Genomic DNA, 4450 nt, shown 5'->3' with positions numbered 1-4450 from the left:
TACACTGACTGGCCAAGTTCACTCCACCCTCAGCTGCAAACTGAACCTCCTACAGTTAACCCTTTGTGCTCTGAAGACTCAAAGAGAATTAATAAAGGATAAATAACTAAATGATCTTATAATGACAGAACCATCTCTATAAACACTCTTTATACAATAATAAACAAAATATGATTTTAGATACAGATACATTAGTATAGGAACACATTAATACATTTTAGTAAAATATCTGTGAAATATAAAAAAAAAAAAAAAAAAAGTTATATAGCCTAAAAGCAAATAAAAGAAATAAATAAAATAAATATAAAACGTTTTAAATTTTATAAGATTTTTAAATTTTGCTGTTTTCTTTAGAATAATATAATATAATACAATTTTAAAAATATACAACATAAAACATTTTTTATATATTTTTAAAATTTTAGCTGTTTTCTGAAGAATAATACATTTATTTATAATTTCAGAAGAAGAAAAAAAATTATATATATATATATATATATATATATATATATATATATATATATATATATATAATAAAAAAAAAATAAAATGGAATACAAGTAATGAAAAACATATGAAAACATTTAACCTTTTAAATGTGTTGCAGTTCTGTCAGTTGCCAGATTCCATTGTCACAACTAACCCCATATAGTTTAACATTATGAGCTATTATTGGGGCATGTTGTCACAGAAGGAAATGTTAAATAGCTTTTTGTAACCTAAACCAAGAAATGAAGACTGATATAGAGAGCTGTACAACTATAGACTATAGGTCATATTGTCATTTGAACTTGTGCTTTCCCGAGGTGAGCTTTTCTCTTAATGTTTAATTCCTGGAAGTGATGGGACTTTTCGGGAGGTCAGCATTCTCTACTGGACACTCATTCTGCTGATGAAGACGAGTCACATGCTTTACCATCACTAGTCATACTTATGGTATGTGTGGATGAAGTTACCTGATATATATTTGGGTTAATAATCAAAGACAAATAGATTGGTGACTTATAATTTGCTCAAAGCACCACATGCAAGAAACAGTCAGACACCTGTGCTCTTTCTTTATTTGCATTTAAAACACAAAATAATTTAATATTTCATGTTATCTTTTACTTTGGCTCCAGGGATTTGACATCTGGTAATCTGAAGGTATGAACTACAGTACATCAGATTAATTGCAAAAATGGTGGTAAATGCAACCCGTTTACATCACAACTCTACCTCCCTTCTCACTAGCAGCGTCTGGCTTTTCCAAATGGATTTCCATTTAATTAAGTAATATGCTTGTCATTTCATTTTCATGTGCATTAACCCCCTTAAAAATACAATACTGGAATGACAATAAGCTCCTTAAGGCTGATACAATGACAGTAATCTCTGTAAAGTTGTTTTTATAAACTGTGTCGTATGGTCACTTTCATTTTTCAAAACACCTAAGTAATGATTATGAGCTCGCAGACATATGTTATTTCTAATGGGACAGAATCAGAACAGAAAAACAGCTTAAATATTAAGCCACACAAAAGTAATTAAAAAAAGAAAGAAAAAAAAAGGAAAGGAAAGAAAAGAAACCTCAGGTATAGTTCCTTATAGCATATACATTATTATTAATAATCTGTTTTGCTTTTTATTTATATTTTATATTTTATTTATTTATATTTATTATAAATGTATCTTTTTATTATTTGTGGTGACAAATAATCATAAACACTACATAAAAAATATTTTATAAAAATAGAAAAACCCATATTATTAATATTAATCATCATCATCATCATCATCATCATCTGAAAGTACAAAGTATATAAAAAAAAAACAGGATCCTTGGAGCATATATTGATATGTTTTATTCATTTATTGTAACAAATAATTATTATAATGAAAAAAAAAATTAATATGAATATGAGTAGAAATAAAAATGGGAAGTAATTCATAACAATAATAAAAATAAAAAATAAACACCAGAAAATGGATTACGTGAACACTATAATTATTACTTAATTTTTTCCCCTTTTTTCTTTGTGGCAACAACAATTTTAATCGATTAACATATCAAGAATAAGAATAAGAAATGTAATTCATAAAAATAAATAAACACCAGAGAATTCTGATTTGGTTCCTTCTAGCATATGAATTATAAACCTTTTTATTAATTATTTCTGGTGCTTTTATTATTTATGTTTTAATATTTCTATTTTATATATGAATATATTATATGAATATTGCATTTTATTAGTGGTAACAAATAATTATGGCAATGAAATATAATAATAATAAAAGTAATTAAAACCTATCAGGACTCTGTTTCTCCATTTTATGTGTGGAGAGATATCAAACCTCAAAGCAGATTATCCATGTCTCGTCTTCGGATCTGTACACAACATTCGATGTTAACCTGATAAAAACCACTGTGCCTAATGATGCCAGATGTTGCTTGGCAGCTTTAGTGACAATATAAAGGTCAGTCAGCTGTTCTGATGGTGAGGCTCTCCATATGGCCTAGTAAACATACCTCCGCTCTCATTCCCATTCCTCTTTCTCATCCTAACACAACCTAAATCCAATCACCTCGGCCTCTAAAGAGGATGATGTTGATTAAAGAGAACCCAGAGAACGGTGTTCACACTAACACACGTCACGGGCGCAGAGCAGGGGGATTGTTTCGACAGACAATGGCGTCTACCTGCTCTTAATCCCAGAGCTGCAGAGAGTGCTGGGATTGCTGCGTTTAATAAAGGAAAGTGCTCTCGTAATCTGGATTTGCCAAAGTGCCCTTTTGTGTTAATCAGACAATTTTTACAGGATGCTTTATGACATCTGTCACAAGGAGAAGCAGGAGTTCATGATGGTTTGTGTCGGACGTAGTGACAGACGAACACAACAGTGTCACTTAAAATAATCAAATTAATTAGACAAAAATCTTTACATCAATTTGCAATTTTTATTGAGTTATTTATATATATATATATATATATATATATATATATATATATATATATATATATATATATATATATATATATATATATATATATATATATATATATATATAGCTGAGTTTTTTTTTTACTTTATTTTTAATTCTTTAATTAAAATGATTTTATTTTTAATACTCTTGTAACATTATTATGAAAATGTATGGTCACTTTTCAAAATGCATACATTTAAAGTTTCCATTTTAATTATTTTTATTATTTGAGTTTTAGTGTTTGTTTTTGTAGTAAAAGTTAAAATATTGCCTTGTCAATTAAATATATATATATATATATATATATATATATATATATTTTTTTTTTTTTTTTTTTTTTTTTACATTTTAGTTCATTTTAAATGTTTGTTTTATTTTACTTTTTCCCCCCATGGTTTTGATTATAGTTCCTGTTTTATTTCACTATAAAAAACATGATATACCATGATTCACTTTTTCCCCATGATTCTCTGATGAACAGAAAGTCCAAAAGAACAGAATTTATTGCAATTGAAATATTTTAACATAATTACAAACCTTTACCGTCACTATCAAAATAATGCATCCTCGCTCAGTGATGCTTTCATCTCTGTGTGTATGTGTGTGTGTATATATAAATATATATATATAAGAAAATCACTGTACCATGATGCTGTACTGAGGTGTGTATGAAAGTACACACACACACACAAACATAGCAGCTAATCGACTCAGGTTGTGTAATTACTTTTGGGTCGCAGTGTAAAGCTGCATTTTTATAATTAAAATCCAGTGTATCAGCGATGAAGCATAATAAACTACTTCTAAAATGGAGGATTACATTGATAAGCCCCAGAAGGCCAGATGTGGGAATCTAGAGGGAGGTCGGGGCTGGATCCGGCAAATCTAGGATGGGATTAATGCAGAAAATCCCAGGGGCCGGAACGCTGCCTTTTCCATGAAGATTAGGGTCTTGTGTGGAGTCAACATGCTGTAATCCACCGATTAGCTGATATAATCACCTGTAAATACACCTTGGCCCGCACACATCCCAGAATGCCAAGTGCTGCCGTGGGTGAATGAGTTTAGACCAACCCAGAAAGATCTGATTGCATGAATGTCAAAAAACTGATTGATAAGATACATAATCCATCTGATGAAACCGTTGGAGAGTAAATGTAAGAGGAGGCCATGTACGGTTTAACATCCGCCACATGTAAATACACAGCCGAAACATCTCATCTTGTGTTTTTGTTTCTGTTAAACATGTTCAGCCAGACAGACATCTGCTGTATGATGAATCAAAGCCATATACAATTGCTCAAGAGATTTAGCAGTCGAATGTGGAAGTAACTGTTTATACAGCCTCATATGCGATCTTTCTAGATTATACTTTCTAATGTTTGACTGCCTTTCTGCTGGAAAAACCTTAGATGAGCAGTGTTGGGAAACATACTTTCAATATTTTAGAGCAGTTCAAATCTGTATATATATATATATATATAT

This window comes from Carassius gibelio, chromosome B23 (genome assembly GCF_023724105.1).
Source record: "Carassius gibelio isolate Cgi1373 ecotype wild population from Czech Republic chromosome B23, carGib1.2-hapl.c, whole genome shotgun sequence".
NCBI lineage: Eukaryota > Metazoa > Chordata > Actinopteri > Cypriniformes > Cyprinidae > Carassius > Carassius gibelio.
Note: the sequence above shows the minus strand (reverse complement) of the source record.